The sequence below is a fragment of the Sturnus vulgaris genome, chromosome Z (genome assembly GCF_052056855.1).
Source record: "Sturnus vulgaris isolate bStuVul1 chromosome Z, bStuVul1.hap1, whole genome shotgun sequence".
NCBI classification, from domain to species: domain Eukaryota; kingdom Metazoa; phylum Chordata; class Aves; order Passeriformes; family Sturnidae; genus Sturnus; species Sturnus vulgaris.
Genome location: NC_142283.1, coordinates 13,122,858 through 13,145,428, shown reverse-complemented (window position 1 = coordinate 13,145,428; position 22,571 = coordinate 13,122,858). Strand labels below are relative to the sequence as shown.

At 35.7% G+C, this 22,571-nt stretch overlaps 1 long non-coding RNA gene across 5 annotated transcripts in view; it reads left to right on the top strand.

Moving 5' to 3' along the window:
• LOC148219683 (uncharacterized) overlaps window positions 1-22,571 on the top strand; it is a 143,386-nt gene that overhangs the window by 50,681 nt on the left and 70,134 nt on the right. The window lies entirely within an intron of this gene.

Genomic DNA, 22,571 nt, shown 5'->3' with positions numbered 1-22,571 from the left:
GATGAGTTGTTGAAATCTTGTTATGGATTTGCTCAACTTTACTTATTTTTTCCTTTTCTGTGCCTGATATGAACGTGAGTACAATAGAAATATATTGAGAGAAGTTGCCTATGATTAAGCACTCAATCAATTCTATTGCACTTACATTATCTTGTTTGCAATTGTTATCATTGTATGACAAATAACAACTACTGATCTAATGAATGATAAGAAGCAGTGTTTATGAAACTGCATTTGATCAACAAAGAAACAAATTTTTAATCAAGTCTGAAGTGTCTTTCCTTTCTTAAAAAAATCAATCTCCTTTTCCTTCCTTCAGAAACTCAACATACAAATCAGTTCTGTTCTCTGTTACCCATTTACCTAATTCCTTCTTTGAGTGCTGTGGACAGAGACTATCTTCAGAGATCTGCCACAGACAATCTGACAGTGATAAAACATCAACCTGAGGATGTCTAATTCATAGCAGGATTTCTCCTCCAAAGTGCCTTCAGCTGGAGAGCACGTCAATTACCTGATGTCATGTCATTAAAGACATCTTGAAGGAGGAGATCCTTGCTAGCCATAGATATTTGACAGTAATAATGTGTGTATACTGAATGTTTTAAATTATAGCTGTCTTCTGCTTGAAGTGGATGACTCAATTCCATAAAAGCACTTTATATAGTCACATGTAATCTTAAGAGCACAACAAACCAGGGACATATTTGGTGTTTTTCATCATTGGCAGGATACATGTATTATGGAAGACATTGTGTCTGAACACAAGAGGAGTGACTGCTGACTGCTTTTCTGCCATTTTACAGAATTGTCTTTCAGGAAGTCGCTGCAGTTCACTGTTAGTGACACAGAGAAGTCCCAGTCATTGTCACAATTTCATTATAGAGCTGTTGCTGATGATTCTGCTGATCTGTTTCCCTCATCTTCTGTACCTTGAGTTCTTCGAATGGCAACTTGATTTATTTCCTCTTCCACAACCAAATACCTAAGTGTTTCTAGTCAAAGAAGATTAAAATTATTTATACATTTTCAAGCAAGCGTGCCTTCTTCATAAAACTGTTTTGTTTTGCTAATACCTCTAATGTTTCTTTTCACACACAGCAGATGTATGCACTTAAAAAATTTTATGACAGTACTTTCGGGTTACAAGGAACAACAAAACAAGAAAGAATGAAGTAAGCTCTTCAAATCACAATTTTTACATCTATTACATATTTCCTGGTTTTATGTGCATACGTGTGTGCTTGTTTTCTCAACTATCTGGGAAATCATAAAAGATGGCAAATAAAACTAGATATAAATCTACCAATAAGATGAGCCAATGCAAATATCTAGCAGGACATAATGTCTGAATGTGGCAGAAACTTGTCTTTCTATAGTTTTTTTAAAGGCTTTGGAATTTAGTCAATAACTTGAAGACCAGGCTATGAATCTTCAGCTCATATGTTATTTGTTTTTAGCCATATGGACTTGAAAGGCTCAAATCCACCAAATGCACATATGCATATAAGCATCTCTGAGTAAATCAGAAAATGCAAATATCCCAGAGAAAAATACTGCATTTCATGTGGAATGTATTTATAAATATGCTAAGCATTGTCAGAGTTCAACTGATACAGAATTTCTAAATTATTCACATGATAGCACTAGCTACAGTTTGGATTTTAAAAGAATTAGAAGCATGTATCATGGAACATATATCTGGAGGAACATGGAAAAGAACCTTACTAACGGAGTCCCTGGATTGAAGAACATTTGCAGATGAAAAAACTGAAGAGATGAAAAACTAAGCACAGGCATGGGAAGAGCTAAACAAAGAAGATTCTTCTCAAAGATTAATTAACCACTCTCTTGATTGTCAGTGTTTGAGGAAAGATTTATATCTTAATATTTTTGTCTTTTAACAAGATATTGGCAAGGACGAAGTTAGAGGAAACTAGTGTTCTTATAAGGACTAACATATGGCCATGGAATAAATTTACTGAGCTGTCTTTTAGAAAAAAACTGGTATTAAATGTAAGAGGTGTGTGTCTTTGGGTTACATATTCTGAGGAAAAAATATTTTTTGTGAAAACAATGAAAGTCCAAGATTCTGGTGCTGGGATGGTTTCCATGGCTGGATGCTAGCCTTGGAACTAGAGCTGGTTGCCTTAAAGGTGAAAATTTTGGAACAGCAGCTTCCCCAGGAAGCTTGGAGGAAGGTGTTTTGCCCTGATTTTACACTGAGGTTTTGTGATCCTGATGATAAAGGAGCTCGGGCTCTGTGAAGTGTTATTTAAAATGCAATTTATTGAAGCTAAGGAAAGAGAGGATAGTGTAGACAGCATTGCAGCTCTTCATGAGCTGGGAATGTCACATCAAAAGGCTTTGAATGGATTGTCATTCAGGGCACAGCTTGCTATGCTGAACCCATATATGTAAATTTACCCCTTTTGGTCTTTTGTTCTCTTACATATTTTTTCCTAATATGGACTGAACTTTGCTTTTGTAGGGGGATATTGACAGAAGAATAAGTCCTTTTAAATTTTCTTTTGATGAATACATATGTGAAAACACAATGCTTAGATTTAGTTATCTTTCACCTGAGACTGTAGCCATAATTACATTGGTTCAGTCTCTGTATGGAGGGGCGAAAAACTTGTGTGCTGAAGTAATAAAGGTGAGTGCTAGTTTGTCAGACTCTATGATTCTGTATCCAGACCAGCTAAATAAAAGCATAATGAAGACAAATCACCAGGAAGGCCTCTCTTCTCATTTTCTTTAGAAGAATCACCTGGAGGTACATTAACTTGTTTTCCTGTTTGTTTGCAAGCTTTTTCTTTCTTGCTGAAGAAATGCCAGAGCCCTGAAATTTCAATGCATTGATCTGTAGCACTGAATCTTTTTCCTTCATAGTTCTGAGGATACCTTTTTTCCCTCATCTGAAAGTCAAGCCTTATATATACAGTTATATATACAGTTTATTCAACCTAAACTGCACATGAAAATGACTCAAGAGACTAAAAAAGTCAGAAAGCTTTTATTTCTGTTTTGGCTCAAAAGAAGTTTTGCCAAAATGTTACAAGTCCTCTTTTTTTATTATTCAGAATAAATAAGTTCATTGCCAACTTCAGTTTTCCATTTGGCAAATATTACTTTCCTTATACATTTGTCCCCCAATACAACCATATTTTTCTTTCTTGGGCGGCTTGCAATTAATGTGGATCTTTACAGAAAGCAGACTGCAAAGTTACAGTTCTCTCTTTGTGAGCAGTACACTTGTAGTCTTCAGTGTTTTCCTGAAGAACATCAGGACATTGCTAATGGCTGGGAATGTCCCAGACTTTGACTTTTCCATGTCCGCTTCAGCCTGATTATATACTGTGCTAGGCTGTGTCTTCAGACATATTTTTATGCTTAGCTTTGTAATTTTTCCTCTCTGCCCTTCAAAAATGCAGGTAACACTTATCTGCAAAAGATAACCTTTATTGTAGGCATCCTCAGTGTATTTCCAAGGCTTCAAGGATGGCAGTTTTTAAGTGTATGTACCTGCCTACCACATATGTGCTGTGGACACAGATAATGCTCTATACTGTTAAAAACCCACATGGGATTCTGACGCTGAGGAGAGGTGGTTTTAATTTTGTCAGGTTTTTTAACATTTGAAGCTCCTTGTGAGTTTGACTCTTTTTTTTTTTAAACACTTTTTTTATACTACAGCTATGTCGCAAGATACAGACTGTGAGAAAAAGTGCTTAAGTTTTTATTTTTAAGTTAAGAGCATTAAATTAGAGATTGTGCAGAGGTAATTCAATAATTCTTGAAAGTGCAGATCTCAAAAGTTCAGAACTAGCAGGAGCCTTTTAATTTTGACAGTGTGAACTGTGACATTTTAAGTAGCTGCATTATTTAGTGTATCTGAAAAGTCTGAACAGTTTAAATTTGGGCACCTAAAAATTACCAGTCTGACTAAGAAAGAAGCACGAATTTTTTTTCATTTTGAAGGGCTGGTATTATCACTTTGAAGGGCTGGTATTACCACCAGACCTGAAGATTTTTTTCTGCAGTGTTACTTCACCAACTATAGGCAAGACAACTTAAAACCCCTCATACTTTATGTTGCCTCTGTCAGGGCAGGCATGTAGAAATATACAGGTACATCCAACTAACAGCAAAAGAACTGTGAATCTTCATGTCACTTGCTACTGCCCTCACAAGTGTAGTAAAGAAGAGGGAGGAGAAATCCAAATTCTTCAGGAGCTAGGAGGTGGGCAGGTAAGCAGGTGAGCATTTCCCCATATGACTGGAAGTCCTGTTGTACCATTCGAAACTGAAAATTAAATATTGCAACTTAAGCATATTAGGACGCAGATGAAAATATTTCCTTCTCTGACCATTTTTTTCAGGTTTGGGATTTTTCAAATCTCTATATTAAAATGCTGATTGTCAGAACAAGCGAGAGACATTTTTCATCTGCAGTAGGTGGAGATTTTTATCTTCATTTTCATGCTTCCTGAGATATTAAAATAGCAAAATGTACTATTTTAAAAACAGGAAGTGATTTGACAGCTCTATTTTCTTCTGCTACTCAGCAGCTCCCTATATGTAGGTCTACAGCATCAGCACAGGCATTACAGCACTTGCTGGCATGTCTTTGTAATTCAAATTTCTGTTTCCACTGAACCTCTTTACTTTAGTAATAGACACAGAATTTGCGTCTTCAGGAATAGTTGGAGATTTTTTAATATCCGTCACTGAACAGTCCCTTCCCTGGGGCATGGCTTTACTATTAGGGGGCTGTGTGAGCAGTGTAAGATGCCAAGGACTCGGGGATAAAGATTGATATCTGTGGAGGAGCTCTACGATGACTTGTGCTCTCCAGAGGGAGGTCTCAAGCCAAGTGCATTTGCAGCCTGTCAATGCTTGTTGGCAGATAGAGATACCCAGGAACACTGAGGTCTCAGAAACACGATTTTTTTGAGTGATTACTTACTGGTGCTACTTTTGTAACTATCCAGAAAATATTTTCCTGCTGCTTTTTCAAATGCAAGTCTTCCATTCCTGAGCAAAAGCAAACAAATTAACCCATTGGGACCTGAGAACAAGGCAAGCCAGATGTTATTTCCTATAAGATTATGTGTTTAATTCCCATATGAGTATATTTTATCACATTGTAATGGTAACAACCTAAAAGGCAAGAAAGAGCACTAGGGCTTGGCATTTTGCTTGGCTTTTGTGCTTGGCTTTTGTGCCCCTTTATTATATTGAGCAAGACCAGTATGTCTATTCTTGGAGGCTGCCTAGGATAAAATATTTTGCTCCTAATAGAAGACTTATTCTTCTGAGGTTTCACTTTCTATTGTTGTAATGCATCCACCATGAGAATAAAAACTATGCATATCAGGAAACTGGGAACACTAATTTCATTAGAATTCTATTTTGCTTCCTATTTCTCCCTCTCCTGCATGATGTCATTTTCAAAACGAATGTGGGAGAAGAATGATGTCAAAGGAGGGCTAGGTTGTTCAGTGATTGTTAGAATAAAGATGGGGAATGCAGCATGTACCAGCGTTCTTTTCCAGGCTCAGCCACTAAAGTCTAACTTCAAGGGTGTGCATGCTGTTGCTAAGGAAAACTGGTTATGTGAGTCTCTTACATAACGTCATTAATATTTTGGTTTGATGCATGTCATTCTTGTCATCTTGCAGTGTATGTCTCTAAGAGCTGAAGCCCTTTCTTAAAGCACTGTCGTGAAACAAATTAAACAAAAGGTTGGTTTAGAGGTACTAATGGAAAAGCTACAACAAAAGAAAGCAGCTTGCACTGTGGCTGCAGATAATTGACACTGCCTTGGCTTCTATTCAGAAAAGGCAAAAGGAGGCTGAATTATTAATTTAAGACAGTTTTTATTGATAAACCAGAACGCCTCCATTTGACATAGGACATGTGGGAAGAGGGGTAAAAAGGAAGTGGAGGGGAGGTTTCTGTGGTACCCAGATGACAGATTACATGAAACTCATTTTATCTTGTGCATTTCTAAACATGTCATGGTTTATGCATTTTAGATGTGTTCGAAGCTATGCAATCTAGAAATGTGCAATTGAAGATGTGCATGCAATCTTCTCAAGATTTTGTCTTCCTAGGAACTGAACCTCTAAGGGAATGCTTTATTATTCTAAGCTCTCACATGATGCCCATATTCCTCACTCATACTACATCCTCTGTATTGGCATCAGGAGTCTTGGGATGATCATGATGAAAAAGTAGACATAATAAATTTTAACAAATGAGTCAAAATATCTTTTAGAAGAGAAAAATTATTAGAGAAAATAACTGATGGGAAAAATCTTCTCTTCTAGCCTGTCAAGATGCAAAACATTTTAAGATATTATGCTTTTTATTCAAAGAAATTTCTCAAGTTTTATTCATAGTCAGTCAGATCTATTTCAAACAAAGAGTATTTTACAATCAAAGCATAGCTAAGGCTGTCAAGCTATAAATAGCAGTAATACATGTTCAAAAAACCAAACCAACAAACCCCCAAGAAAAAAAAATTGAAACAAACAAAAATCCTCTGAAGCAAATACCCTACACTTAGAATGACTTTAGCTATAAAAGCTGAGATTGCACTTGATTAAAGAAGAATAAAAAGTTCCTGTTATTCTGGTACTGAAAAGAGCCACTGCCTCCTAGCCCTCTCTGTGTACCACACTCGTGTAGAGACCATCCCAAAAATCTGCTGTGTGTGTTAACAGCCTGTGTTGCCTCTGCATGGGTACTTGCCATAATTTGATTGATTGTTCTGAAAAGTAAGTATAGGACAATTCTTACATCTCCTTAGGGTGCCTGCCAAGTGTACCATCGCCTTTCTAGGAGAAGATTGCTAGAATATTTGAATTTGAATAACAGACCCAGTCTTAGTAATACTGCTGCATAAATGCAATTTGCTATTTCAACAGAAATGTTCAACTATATGCACAGATACATTAAAATAGCATAATTTTGATGAAAAAGAAACAATTGTTTGTTGTCAGTTAATAACTTGATTTCTAGACAAATGAATGGCAGCAAAAATCCCTTACAAGGTGAGAGGTAAAGATTTTCTGCATAAAAAATGGATAATATCCATTGCTGAGAAAATAATTTAAAGCTTATCTTATATTCATGTCTGAGCAGAATGGAAGACATTACTGTTAACCCTTGATGGAGCTGTAAAACTCGATTAGTCCATTCAGCTGATCCCCCTCTTTGGGAAGCTGAGTTTGATCCCAAGAGCATTTTGTCCAGAAGAGCAGCACAACAAATGGATGTTGTATACTTCACATTAGTTCAGATTTAGTTAGCTTACGTTTTTCCAGATAGTGTACTAGGATACATTTAATACTTCTCTTTTTATGACCTACAATTTATGAAGACTTGGAGGAGAGGACATTTCTCAAATTATGACCAGGGTAGTGTGAAATCCAACAAAGGTGGGCCTGTATTACTTGCAAGTAAAAAATTTACTGTGAATTGCAGCAGCATCAGTCTTTTTGATGTTGAGCATATGTTTTACAGAGACTTCTGTAAGTGTAGGCTATCCATAGATTCATTGTCCTGATCATTGAACAAAATCATCTACTATCCAACTGACAGAATTTTTGGTCTTTAAACTGTCATTATGTAATGTACACTTTCATGAAATCTATCTATATCTTCTTGAGAGTACAAAAATCATTGCTTTGGTCATAGGCTTTAAGTTAAGATCTGTTACTTTGAAATTCCCAGAGGCTAATTCAGATAAAGGTGCCAGGAAATTCTCTGCATTGTTTTTATTTGTAACCAAGAATATAACATGGAGATCCAAGCACCAAGCATTGACCAAACAATGTCAGCAACTGATTTGAGAGATATAATCCAGGCATATTGAGTGGTAGAAGGAGGGTTACAATCCAATTTTGAACAGCAATATTTTACAGTCTTACCTTTGATTGACAGATTTTAATGCCAAAAGAGACCATTAGATCATCTAATCACATATGTCCTGCATTTTACAGGACATTATATTTCTTTTAGTGACTTGAGACTAAGCACATTTTCTGAAAAGATGCCCAGCTTTTATTTGAGAGCACTAGGCAATGAACAATCTATCATTCCCTTTGGGAGTTTGTTCCAGCTGTTATTTACTTATGCTGTTAAATTTTTAAATCTTATTTCTATTCTGAATTTTCCTGCCTTCCATTTCTAACTGGTGGTTTCCATCTTTCCCTGCTAGATTAAAGATTTCTGTAGTACATTGTGAGGGAGCTTATACACTGCAACCACGCTACCTGCCATGCGGACTTTTTTTTTTTTTTTTGCTAAGGTAAACAGACTGATATTTTTAAGTCCTTGTTCACCTGAATATTTCGCAGCCTGGAATAATTTTGCAGTTCTTTTTTTTCTATACCATCTCAGATTTTTTCAGTTGCATTTTAAAAATGAACTGTATGCAGTATGCACAAGTATGCAGAACAGGAGGCAGTTTGCCAGTATCAATCTCACCAGTGCTATCTAGAGGCAGAAAATCACCACTGCTTTTCATTATTCCTCCTCCTTGCTTGTTCCTTCTGGGTTTCATTAAACTATGTAGTGTCTATATTTTACTGGGAATTAATTTTTTATTTCTGTAATGACACTGAGTTTCTTTTACAGACTTCCTACTATAAGGAAATGGTTTCTCATTGTGTAACGCATACTGAATTTTGGCTTTAGATAATGTAGAAGGAAAGAATTTTTGTTCCTCTGTAAAATAATTGCATTTTTCCATTCTTAGTTTGTTCCCCTTTACCTTTGTCTATGAGTTACACAAACCTCCATGAGCTTGCATAGAGATTGCAACGCCCTCATGAGATTACATAGATACTTCATTCAGAAGTATATATGTAATATATACTTCTGAACACACTTAGAAATATGAGGGTTTACACTATTTAATCCTATTAATACTAGAAACAGCCCCTATTTAATAAGAAATCTATATTGCCAGTTATTTTGCAACTAATCAATTATCTAATTATCTGTCCTTTTAATATATGCTTTGTTGTACTGTTTATCATTTATCTGCTAATTAAAGGATAAGAGATGCTAAGTCAAAAGCCTCATAAAAATTTTATCTGTACACTAAATTTACCAAGCAAAGTTCTAATCTCGCCAAATATTGAATCTGATTTGACTTACATGAGCTTTTTTTTCCATTTAAATGTGTCAGTTGACCTGGATTATATTATTTTCATTTTAGTTTTAATCCATGCTAGCCTTTCTATGTCTCTTCCTTGCATGACATAAATATCCACAATTTCACATTGGAGAAGTCTTGAATTTCTGAACCCTTTAGAATGTCTTTGATTTGCTAATTAATATAATAACAGTAAGAAAAGTCCAGAACTCCTTCAGCTAACTTACTAAAAATGTAGGATAATGCTATACAGACCTGTGGATGTAAAACTACTTAATTCTAACAGATTCTCTTTAATGTTGTCCTCAGATAGCAATAGATTTCATTGGATCCCTGTAAAATGTTGTTAATAAAGCACTGTGTTTCTTTCCAAACTCTGAGTAAAAGTATTTGCTTCATTTTTTTCTGTATCACAATTTACAATTTATTATGTTTTCCTTTCTTTAAGTATTCATGACATTTATTTATTCCTTGTGTACCTTTAAAAGCTCATTGCTTTTTTCTTTAGGTTATTTCTATCACAGTTTTCCCCCTCGTATCTAATCTTTTCATGTAAGTATATTTTCTATATTTACTTTCCTCTCCTTAATTTCCCCATTTTTCATCTTTCAGTTCTTATCGTTGCTTTTATGAATTCAGTCTTTCCCATTCACTGTAGCACAATCTTAATTCTATAACAGAAGAAATTGGGGCTCTAGAGGTCAGTTTTGCTCATTATACAGCTGAATTCAGCCTGATCCATCTGTGTGCTGATACAGGTATGTGATGCAAAGGTACAAAAAGTCTCATCAAGTTTGCACAGACCATGCCACTTTTGCCTCACATTTATTGATAGGAAGTAGTTTTTCAGTCTGGGTTGTTTGTTTTTAAGACAATTAAAATGGGAACAAGACTCCAAAAATGTGTTCCTGGGGCTGGCAGTGACCCAGAAATAAGTCATCAGTAGTTTTACAACCTGTTCAGTCTCCAGAAAGATGAGTCAGTAGAGCTGTGGGAGACTGGACTGCATTGTGTTTGTTACACCCTACAGCCGAGAGTGGGAAACACAACTTGACTCTTCATCCGTGATTTCTCCACACTTTTCTCAGGTGCTGCTGTCAACATGGCAATAGTAAACTGTAAGAACCTCGATGTCTGCTCCAGGATACAGACTTCCATTAGATCTTGGAAAGTGTCCTTGACTGAATTTGAGCTCTTACTACCCGTTCCAGCTGAACCTGTTTTTCTTCTCCTTCTGCTTCTTCCCTGCACTCTTTTGTCTGTCCTTTCTAGCTTGTCATCCTGTTGAAGACTTCTCTCTTTCTCTGACAGTCAAATCTTTTAATGCACTGGTTTGCCTGTTTTCCCCCATGTCTATGACAGCTTGCTACTTTGATCTCAGACTCCTTTCACCAGCTCCCAAAATGATACTGTTCCCAAATGGTGCTGCTCTTAATACTAATCTCCTCACTCTGGCGTCAGTTTCTGGTTTCCTACTCTGTCTTTCTCTGCAGAAGCTTCTCATTATCTCTGATTTAAAGTGTATTTCAGTGGGGTTTTTTTTGTACACTGGCAGGGAGCAGAAAGTATACTGGAGTTGGAATCCATGAGGATCCCAATAAACTATGGCAGAAGAGATTTTGTGCTTAGATGGGGAATGTTCTGCTTAAAACATGTGCTTGTTGACAGTCTTTAAAAAACCCTCATCAGTCTCCATACTCTCATATATTAGTAATTATTTTTCCCCTCTGTCAGAGACAGTGAAGGTGGGAACCAAAAAGAGAAAAATTAAGGCAAAGGACACGTCCTGCTATATTTTAGATCTTCTTTACCAACATTCTTGTTGAAAGCATTCTAAGACTTTGAAATATTAATGTAGAGGACGAGATATTCCCATAAATTCTTTCTTTGAATAAATGGCCTAAAACATCCAAAGCTTACCCTCTGTGTATGAAAATAGACTTGCCATGAGAGTATCAATCTTGTTTTAAATTTGCAAACCTCAGCAGCAGACAGGAAATAGTTTTTTAGCCATTGCAATCATTGCTATATAATTTAACTAGAATGTTTGGATTTTAGAACTGATGAACACTGTAAAAATTGACCTTAGGGGACAAATGCCTATTATCTTGCTTATACCAATACTCTGCTAGTAGCTTGTAAGTCACTTACTGCATAACAGTCTGATATCTGTGGTTTTGTGATAAAAAATTAAAAGGCAAACTAATCTGTAAAGCTGTTGATTTTTAACAAACTAAAAGTATTAAATTCAAAAATACCTACTTTAAACTAAGAATGAGGTTCATAATGTCATGCATTATATATTCATGATCTGTGGAGATACACTATAATTCTTTAATGCTTCCCTTAGGAATATTCTTCTTAAAAACCCCTAAGTTTAGGCTTACAAGACTAGATTTCAAAAGCATTTAGCAATTCACAATAGGACTGACAGAAATGCATAAACATGATAGCTGCCTATTTCACAGTTTATGCTCCAGTTCTGCCTTTATACCTCAATACTTTTCAGACTGTGATACATCTTTAGGAATTTATGTATTTCTGAATACCTGGATCACAAACACTTTAAAGCAAGGGCTGAAATGTCCAATTTTGTATGAATATGGCTTTCAAGGCTTTAGAAAATTTGTGTTTCAGATTTTTAAAAATTAAGCAATTAATAAAAGTACAAATAACTTATGAGCCATTGGAACAAAACGTAAAGGAAAATTAGGGGCTCTATAAACTGTATAAAATATTTAACACAATAATGTCCTTTTTAATTAACGTTGTTCTTGGCTGAAGCTTTAGGTATCAATTTATGAAAACCATTGGCTTCATTTTATGAAATTATAGAAGTGTTTGTAATTCACATTGGGATATTTAGTGATAATAATTGAGATATAAAGTAGCGAGTTCACGTGCATACATGCATGAGGGTGGATTTTTGTGAAAACACACACACACACATATGTGATGAATTGGGTGTTTCATGCAAGACAAAAGATGAATTTTAGGGTCCTAATAAGAAGGAAGTGAGGAATTGAATGAAAATTTTGATTGATTTCAGGTGGAAAGTTTTTTTCCCCCGTTCTGACTGAAATCCAATAGTCACCTTTCCCCAGATTCTTTCTACGTTCCCTTTTCTCACATAGACGCCCCTTTTCTTCCACAGTGCTTTTTCCGCTCCCTCTTCTGCAGTGACTTGGTAATATGAAAATTGATAAGACTGGAAGGGATAGAAAAAGTGAAAATAAGAGATCCTCACATTTTTGTCAAGCCAGAGAGTAGTCAGCATATATTGCAGCCCTGTTAATAGGTGAAAGAAATGGTGCATTTGGAGATGGCAGAGGGATTCCCACCTCCACTCAAGGAAGGGGGGTACAGGGCTCTTTCCAGGGATGCAGCTGAAAGGCCCCTGTGCTGAAAAGGTCTCTGCACTTAGATTGCAGTTCCATTTACCTGCATTTACAATCTTTCTCACTGAAGTTTTCAATTTTCAAGTATTTTAAATATCATGGAATCTCCTGTAATTTTTTACTAGTCTTTTCTGTGACACCAACATTTAATTCCATGTTCTGCAGTGCTTGCAGTTTGCACAGACTAAGATGTGAACTAGATTTCACTAGGTGTAGAAAGTGTCCACAGCTCAGAAAAATGAAGATAGCTTGTACTTTTGTCACAATGATAGATTGTAAGAGTTATTAGAACAGTAATGGATAATGCATTGCAGGGTTTGTCTTACCCTTTAAGAAATTGATCTGTTTATTCATCCAGAGTTGCAACATTTTCCATTAGTTATGCTTTGCTTTGTCAAGTCCTAATGTTTCAGTTTAAAAAAACCCACAAACAAAGAATCCTAAATCAACCAACCAAAAAAAACCAACCAAAAAACAAACAAACAAACAAAACAAAAAACAAAAAACAAACCAAATCAAAAAAACAGAGGAAGAAATAACACCAGCAAGTTGCGAAATGATAAACTGAAGCCAAATAAAGGTTTAAAAAATCCCCATAGATTGTTATTCTTGCCACATTAAGAAGTGGAAAAAGACAAAAATATTTCTTTATGGTTCTTTTATACAAATTATTGTGTTATGGAAAGCTTCTTTTATGTAACTTTTTTTAAGTGCTTTCTATATAATAAACTTGCCAAACATAGTGATGCAGAATAATGCTTAATTTCCTTGCATTATTTTGTAAGTACTACTTTTGTCTGTACACATGTCCAATTTTTTTGAAAATTGTCATTAAAAGGTATAACTGCATTCCAATAAATATTGAAAATACGTAATTGCATTCTTGTTATTCCAGCCGAGTTTCTTTTAATACTAAAAACATTGTGCAACAGAGGAAAAAATGCCTTGTTGCAATTAATCGTAACTATGACAGCATTTTGATGAATAAAAAGGGTAAAAGGGATTCGAAAGATGAAAAAGAAAAAGGGAAACAAAAGAAAAGACAGTAGTCTCCCTATAAATATTTTTGCAACTGTGGGCCTGAAGTGAATAAAATAAACAAAATAAAGGGGAAAGCTAACTTTAGATATTCTTCTGAAATGAATATCTGAATGAGAGAGTATCTATGACATTTTATTTTCTTTCTTTCCACACAGAGATTTTAACTCCAGATCAGAGACTAGTGCTATCTTAAAAATGCAGGATACACTCGTGATTTAAAAAAAGAAAAACTCACACAGATGGGTGGGCAGAGTAGTCCTCAACATTGTTTCTTTTAAGGCACTGACAGAGTGACTGAGGAAAGTGTCTTGCCGGACAGTATCTCAGGTTAGAAAAAGCTGCCTCAGGAGTCTCAGGCAGAAAATTCTCACCATGATTTTTTCTATTCATTTGTCTGACCTGTCTCTAAGGAAAACATTATTGCCTCAGTATTTATAATCTTATATATAAGTATGCAACAGAACGCAGACCTCCTCAGAGATTTTTTCTAGAAATTACAAATAAATATGATTAAGACTGCAATCCAAATGAGGTAGAAATAGGCTTAGCTTTGGCTTTGTTACCTGTGAATCTAAATTTAAGTCAGACATTATCAGTCATTGTCTTTTCAAACTCCCGAAGCATTAGAGGGTGAAGTACTCCCGTGAGGAAAATGCAGACAGGAAGCTTATTCCACAGTTCCTCATTAGGGCAAGAACCTCAAGGCAATCCCAACATTGCTGCTGTCCCCTGGCATTCATGAGGCAGTGGGTTATGGCCAATTAATCCATCTACTCTTGACACATTTTCTTCTGCTACCAGCTCGCTCCCATCTCGTGGAGCTCCTGCTGCAGTGTTCAGGAAAGCATGTATTCTTTCTTCTCTTAAAGGCTCATGCTCAGGATGTCTTTGGTTTAAGTATCACCAAGTTTGTTGTGAGAACTCCTTATATTATCTTATGAATCCTCAGCATACTGTCTACATCTCCCTGTGGATGGTATTTGCAAATTTTATTGTTACAGCTGTGTGCTTCTTTGATTAAATAAACAAGTTCACCTATCATTTTAATTGCAAGTTCATCCTGCAGGCTGTTATTTATTCTGAATAGAGAAACCATACAGATTTGATAACGCTGAAGCACAAGCTGAGGGCAGTCTGTTGTAAGCAGTGGAGGAGGAAGCTGGGAGGCAAAGGAACCATTTTCCTGTAATCACTGATTAGATTTTTTTTACCTTAGTGCATTACTCTGTGAAATACTAAATGGAAGTTGATTGGCTATTCCTGTATCTTTTTAACCCTCACTTGTGGCTAGTAAAAGTCAAATTTGTAGCCTTTTAGCCAGACTCTAGAAATGTCAACACGACTGCTCACGCTTTTAAAAAGCTTGAGAAGAGCTGGTTATTTTCTCAGCTGGTTGAATTTTGCCACATCACATGTCAATCTCTTGAAAATGTTTTTTGGTCTGTTAAATCATAATACATACTGCAGTGACTGAACTGTAGTACATCCCAGAAAGACAGCTGCAAGCCTACAGCTATGTTTTAAAGGGCATTCCACATCCCCTGTGTTATCACAGTTAATTACAGGAAGACTCACCAGTTTGAATTCTGTCTTTAATGTGAACCTATTTGAAATTCTGATTTGGAAAAGGACCCTTTGAGGAAGACAATCTATAAACTCAGAGCCAAGACTTTCACTGCATATAAAATGAGTCCCTTCTTTGGCCATGAAGTTTAACTGAGTTAGAAAGAAATTACAAACACAACACAAAAGAGAAAACCTTAATTAAACCTTGATAATTAACTAATATAATTTTATATCTTAGGGTAAATTTTGCAGTCCTTTTCTAGGGAAGATCCCTATCTTGTTCATTAAGTTATTAGGGAAATTAGTCCTCTTTCAGCTATTATTGCCAACATTTCAGTTATATGTTTCAGATCTATTTAACCATGTGACAAACAAAAAACCAATGAAAATATAAACATTTGTATTTATGCACTGTCTTTTACAGAAAATAGCAGTGAGGCGGGCTGAACCAAGAGCTGCTCTGCTCTTCATAGGCTACCAACAGGCTTAATAACTTTTTAGGGAAAAGAGCTACCTGTGCTCCTCTCAGTCAGTGTGGGGACCAAGAAGAATCCTGATGCATTTTGACTGGCTGTGCTTTACCATCTCTATGAAATGACAATAAAACAGCTCCCACCATTGTGCAGTACAGGAACAGGTCCCACAGCCTCTTTACCCCATCACCAAACTGCAAGCTCTCAGCTGCTACATTCCCTGAAAACTGTGCTCAACATCACGCTCTTGATCATCTCTGATTCTTGTAAATAATAAATATATTATTAGGTATACCTAATAATAATAAACCTCAGTGACTATTAATTGTTCAGTTGATCCTCAGCTAAGATGTATTTCCTGTTACCTGTATATTTCATGTTACCCATGTGACTTCAGGTATAAAACATCTAACAGAGACAATAGCAGCATCAGTGTTTCTCCCTAAAACACTTTGATATCTCCACCAGAAAAAAAAAAAACAAACATGCAAAGCTGTTTGGGTTCATCAAACCGTATTCAAATCCAGATGTGTAACATTCCTTTTGGCGTGAACCCCATCAGTAGGAAGGAGACACGCAGGTTCCCTGGAGACCAAGTGCTCCAGCAGGCAGGGCTGTGGATTTATCTGGCATTTATCTGGCACTGCAGCTTTAATGAATTCCAGCAGCCTCTAGCTGAGAGCAAAGAAGGCAGCACTAGCCCATTGCATTAGAGTTCCCATATGTCTTAAAATATGCAGTAGCTGAATGTCAAGTACTACCACTGTGTGACCAAACATGCACAGAATAATGTGAATATTAATCTGAAGCACAGGTAAGTACATTCAAGTAAGTATAAGAAAAACATAAATGGTATACACTGCAAATAATTATTTCAAATAAATCAATGCAAACTGTCGGTATTCATTATTAGAAAAAAGCATAAAGAAAATGGTTATGCAGCTGTTATTTGCTTAAATATTAAAGTATAAAAAGTTAAAGTATCAAAAAAAGTATAAAATCAAAAAAAGTATAAAAAGAGTATAAAAATTGAAGTATAAAGAAAGAAGTATAAAAAAGTTAAAGTATAAAAAATTGAAGTATAAAATTAAAGTATAAAAAATTATAGTTAAAGTATAAAGTATAAAAACTTGAAGTATAAAAGTTAAAGTATAAAAAATTGAGCAATATTTATCAGATAAGAAAAATCACTTATTTGGGTCTAGTTCTTAATTGTATTAATAGTTACCAGATGTTTTTAGTGCTCTAAGAAATATGTGAGTTCTGTGTCATTCTTAATTTAATTAAGAATTAATTTGGCTGTACCCAGAGGAGGGTGGGAAAGGGGAAGAAAACAGAAAAGGACGTTTGCATGAATGATCTCATTTGGGCACCAGGACATTGCTTGAAATAGTCTTCATGCCCATCACAAGTACATTATATTGATTTTTGGAAATCCTTTCTTCGGTAAAAGTATTTTGACACTGAAGATTCGTCATGAGCATAGGCAAAATTTATCTATAGTTTGTCAGTGACATACAAGCAACATTTTAAATTTAAGGCTTTCCTTTGTGATGTGTGTGTTACCCTGTGAATTATTCTCTGCTAATTGACCCTGAAGAACATAGAAAAAGTTATGAGATCAATAATATTTAGATACTTATCTGCCTACCAAAATCTGTGCTGAATTTGAGAAGACAGTATTTTCCAAGACATCTTTTTTTCAACTGGGAAGAAAACTGTCAAAGAAGATAATCTATCATTAAATCAGAAAATAGCTTCTTTCCTGCTTTCTTATCAAACAACACCATATAGTCTGGAAAACTGTGCTTTCTGAATTGCTAATAGGAAAATTTCTATGTATTGAACTAAAAATTATTACACTTAATTTGGGTAAGCATGTTTAAATAACTTTGCCTCTAGAAATAAAGTAAAGCATGTGGGAGTGAAATATTTAGTATGTAAATATATCTGGCAAATATTTTTGCCAGATAGGTGGGAAAATATTGGAAAAAAATACAGAAATCCAGGTGTTACCCTAAAAAAATTAAGCAGAAAAGCATAAAGTATGCACAGAAAATAGAATTTGGAAGAGACATAAGTGTCATCAGAAGCTTAAACCCAGAACTTGAAGCCTGGCTGTGAATATCTGTGAGGCACCTTAAAGGTTAATCAAAAATTTTGGAGACAGTTAATCAATATTTCAGTATTGTTGAGTTAAAGATTATATTGTTATTAGTAGTTAACTGGGGCAGGGCAGCATGGACTGCATGGCTCAGCATGTGACCCTGGTAACTAAAAATGCTGCAGGATAATCTCCAAAGAGCTGGAGATTCTGAATGGGTGCATGCCACTCAAGGGCTCCTGAGCAGTAAAAAGCAGAGGTGGTTATCTGATCACAAAACCAGGCTGTGAAACACTGCTCACACCAAGACACCTTGGAATGAGTCCTGGCATGCCCTAGTCCCTCAGCTTTGTCCAGGAACTCTCTGATCCACTGACAGCTGGTAAACATCCAAAGAGAGGTGTGTCCTAAAGGGTTAACAGTACCATGGAACATGGCCCAGCACCTGGGGCCCCTGGCCTCTCAGCCATGGACAGTCCACTCTGATGAGCTCAAGTGTTAGCATGAAAGAAACAACTATTCAGCCATCTACCATTACTATATTTCTTATATTCCTATATTTCTAAAGGATAAAAAACGTTTTTGGTACAATATTGAATGCTTTTGTTCATTCAGAAATAGAAATACAAACATTATTGTTGCAGTTAACTCTAAATATTGGATTTTATCTGAGTTACAAATCAAGGCAGGGATATGACACTGAATTAGTAAAAAGAGTGCAGACTAGTTCAGAGGTCTTGAAGAAATCATGTTTAAGCAATATAATGCTACTTGATCAAATTATAAAGAAGGTAAATTCTCCCATAAGTATTTTGTAATTCAAGTATGGCACAAAATAAATTATCTTTTCCTGTGTTTGTTCACGTGTTGATACATAATACATAATGCATACATAATGCATTTTTTAAGAGCTGTCTGAACATTTATCTAGCATGCATGTATGATAGCTACTTTGGAAACATAATGAATTGTTTTTATTGACTAAAATAAAAAATTATTTATTTTTATTCCAGTTACAACTTTCTGTACAAAGAATGATCTCTCGCTTAACATAAGAAAACTCATACCCTGCAAACCTGCATTATTTAGTACTCTCCATCTTTCAATGTATTATTTAACTTTCAACAACATACCTGAGGACATAATCCAAAACAACAGTAGCCAAGAAAACTCATCCTTTTCTGTCTAAAATTCCAGATAAATTATACTCATTATTTGTGGTCTTTATTTTAAGAATTATGAACTGAGAAGGCTAGCTTCAGGTAATGAACTGGGTTTATTGCTACAAGCTTATAACAAAGCAAAACAAAAGATAAAAGAATAATACTCCAGCTTTCATTCAGAAATATATTCTGCATGTACATCTCTCTTGCAGATGGCAAGTAAATTCAAACAATAGTTAAAGAATATGTCTAGGCATAATACTTATAATACTTCCAAGCCAATGCAACTTGATAATCAGCGTTAATTACTACTTTTGATAATAGAAAACAACAGCAAAAGTAAAAAAAAAATACAACTATAGAGTGTACGTTAAACAGAAGAATAATGCTTAATACATATGCTGAAATATCTGTAATCATAGCAATGAAAATAAATTATTTTCGACATAAAACTTTGCTTACAGTATAAAGTAGTTTATATAGCTGCCCAAAACATATATGCATATATGTTCCTTTTTCAAAATTCTGATTTCTTTTAGCAAGTTAATTTATTTTGATTTAAATATACAGGGACATGAGTTGCAAGAAAATTTGAATTCAAATCTGTAAATAACTCACATACTTGAAGTTCTATAATTGATTTCCAAGCCTATAGAGTACAAAACCCAGTAAGTATTTATATCCCTGTGGGAAAAATAACCTAATTACATCACAAACTACTGTTATCAGTTTAGCAACAACATAAGCATTTGCCAAAAGTAACATTGCTTGTTTCTTCAGAATGTTATTTTAAAGGTATAAATAACTCAGATATAGAGAAATGTTGTTTACACTCAAATTAATATTAACAAAATTATACTCAATTTGATATTTTTAGGTACATTTATAAGCTTTTCTTCTTTAAAAAAATTTATATTTGGGATAGACTGAAGAAGGACTCTAGGAAATTTTGGAATTTTTCTTCCTGTTTTTTTTTCCTTCTTTGACTGATTTTCTCTCACTTACCTACTGATCACATACCTTATTTTACTCAGGGAAAAAATTCCCTACATTTTTGCTTTACAGTCATAAGTAGCATTGCAAATACTTTACACTTCAAAGACAGATAATTTATTTCAGTGTTTCTGCTGAGATTGAAAACAATGGTGCAATGAAAAACGCTAAAATCCCTAGCGATGAATGAAAAATCAAAAGCACATCAGACTCTTGTGCACATGCAGAAATCATTCATGTGTAGCAAAATAAACACAATTCTTACTCCTTTCTGGTATTGTTATATTATTATATTTTCTAAATGTAAGTCAAGGGATTGAACAACTGAATACAGACATCTTGATTTTAATATTAGTTTTACCCTCTGCAGAATAGAAAATACAGAAAATTCTCTCTTTATGAACAATCACTATATTGTGCAGTAAAGGTTTTTCATAGTTTCAGGCCATTTATAATAAAAGAAACATATCAGTGAGCTGCTGCATTAAAACCTCTCATAGCTCACTGGATTCAATTACTTGGTCCCACTAACCATTAGGACTTTTTTTTTCCCACTCTTTTTGCCCGCAGGATCAAGGATTTCAGAAGCTAAGTCACTTTTTTTTATATACACATACATGAATATGTACAAATGTATATATGTTGTCTTTAAGACTCCAAATAACATGTAGCTGTAGACCCATTCTTGCTACTTTTTTTGTCTTCTTTTGTCTTTTTTACCATGTTGCGATTGACCTGACATTTTGCATTAAAAATATAGATTAAAATCTGCTAGACCAGTATCAGGTTAGCAAATATCAGAAAGACTTATAAATCCGGTGAGACTTATAGAAAAAAACATTTTATTAGAAAAAACAATATAATCAGAAGAAAGTAGAGGCTTTTAGGCATATAAGCCCTTTCCAAGGCTGAAACAGAAACATTCAAATAATTTTTGCCACAGTGGTTGCTGCTACTGTTACAAAAAAGGCTACTACTGCTTCTTGGAAGGTGTTAAACTGCACAATATATAATGGTTTAAAATATTATGTCTGAGAGCATGGCTGTATTACAAAGCAGAGCTTATATTTCTTTGGGTTTGTTAATAAGAAAAGTCAATTTTCACTGGATAATCAGCTCTATTTCACTAAGCAGGCCCTTGGTTATTATGCAGTAACAATTTTTTTTTAATGGGAGTGTGAAGACAGAACATTGATCATTTTATACATGGGCAGCATAGCTATCAAATCAAAGCTATTGGATATTTATAATATGATAGCTTTTATATGCTCGAGTCAGAATTGTCACACTGAGCCAGCGACCAGTCAGAGCACCCCAGAGCTCTCCAAAGACTAGAAATGTAACAGTAACTAGATATTCTGAAACAACATTGGGTTAAATAGAGTCCAAGTTTCAGTAATTATATGGGAATGGCTTCCTTCCTGCACCAGCGATCTTCCTCCCTTCTGATACCCTGGAGAAACCCAAAGCCTGCAGAAGCAAAAATATTGGTTGGCTGATTACTAGGTTTTATTCTATTCTTCTTATTGAACTGTTTAGGTTGAAGGTGAATAATTCTGGTCACAGCTTTTCTGGAAGACACAAGTATGACACTTTGCCACAAATTAAACATCTGTTAGTACCAGAAGAACTGATCATTACAAGGAATGCTGTGTGCCCTCTGCCTTTGGAACTGACTGGAATAAACCCAGCAGTGTTTTACAAATGATTGAAAGCCTTTGCTTGTGGAAGAATGGTGACCCAGACCGAGATCTCCAAGAAGCACCAGCTGCCAAGGTCTGTGGCTGCAGGGAGTGCTCAAGCCCAGTTTTAGCAGTGGAAGACAAAGGAAAAGACACCTCTGTGCCATGTAAACAGTGGATGGTCTCCCAGATTACCACGGGCAACCAGATGGATCACTGCCACAGCTAACAGGGTAATTCCCTTCTAAGGGGAGCTGAGGGCCATCTGTGCTGAGCAGACCCAACCCATAGGGAAGTCTACTACCTCCCTGCAGTAAGGGATACTACCATAAGACCCTCTGGAATAATCCAGCCCACTAATCACTACCCACTGCTGGTTGTGCAGGTCATCAGTGATAACACTGACGAGAGAAATGTCAGGATAAAAATAACCCCAGGCCACAACAACCCCAGCAGCATTACAGGCTGGGGCAGAGTGGCTGGAAAATTGCCTGGTGGAAAAGGATATGCAGGTGCTGGTCAGGAGTGTCTGTACACTGTGGCCAGGTAGCCAAGAAGGTTAAGAGTGTCCTGGCCTGTGTCAGCAATAGTAGAGCAGCAGGACCAAGGAAAGGAGTCTTTCCCTGTACTGAATGCCAGTGTGGCCATACCTTAATCCTGTGTCCAATTCTGGGCCCTTAAACTCTGGAAGAATGTTGATGGTGGAGAGAGTTCAGAGAAAGAAACAGAGCTGGATAAGGGTCTGGAGCACAAGTCTGTTGGGATGCAGCTAAAGAAGAAAAGCAGGGTCAGGGTGATGTTACTGTTCTCCACAACTACCTAGAAGAAGATTGTAGCCAGGTGAGGGTGGATCTGTCTCAGGGATCTAGAGAGAGGATGAGAAGACATCACCCCAAATTGGACCAGATGAATTTTAGGTCAGGCATTAGGAGAAATTTCTTCCTGGAAAGGGTGATTAGACATTGGAATGGGCTGC